We start from the raw sequence: 312 nt of genomic DNA, 5'->3' as shown, positions 1-312 counted from the left end.
CGCTTCCCCCAGGGTCCCGCTCACCCCAGCCCCGTCACCCCAGGCGACCGCTCACCCCAGCCCCGTCAGTTCCCGGAGGGTCCTGCTGCGGGGGACAGGCTGTGCCGTGGGTCACACCCCGGCTCCCCACCCCGCTGTGCTCCCTGGCATGCAGACCGGTAGGTTTTTTCCTCTCTGGGTCTTGCTCCTCTCTGCTTTCCCGGAAAGGGAGAGCTCAGGAGAAAAAAAATGGGACTAAACCAAAGTGGATGCCGACGCTGGCGAGGGGCCTGCAGCTTCCTCATGCTGCCAGGGCCACCGGCCGCAGCCCTG

The 312-nt window shown here is 66.7% G+C and overlaps 1 protein-coding gene across 1 annotated transcript in view; it reads right to left on the bottom strand.

Moving 5' to 3' along the window:
• The window catches only part of MARCKSL1 (MARCKS like 1), a 3,541-nt gene that overhangs the window by 2,255 nt on the left and 974 nt on the right, over positions 1 to 312 (bottom strand). The gene's annotated exons all lie outside the window — the stretch shown is intronic.

This window comes from Aptenodytes forsteri, unplaced genomic scaffold, assembly GCF_000699145.1.
Source record: "Aptenodytes forsteri isolate BGI_AS27 unplaced genomic scaffold, ASM69914v1 Scaffold7, whole genome shotgun sequence".
Lineage (NCBI taxonomy): Eukaryota > Metazoa > Chordata > Aves > Sphenisciformes > Spheniscidae > Aptenodytes > Aptenodytes forsteri.
Note: the sequence above shows the minus strand (reverse complement) of the source record. Positions and strands in the feature narration are given on the sequence as shown.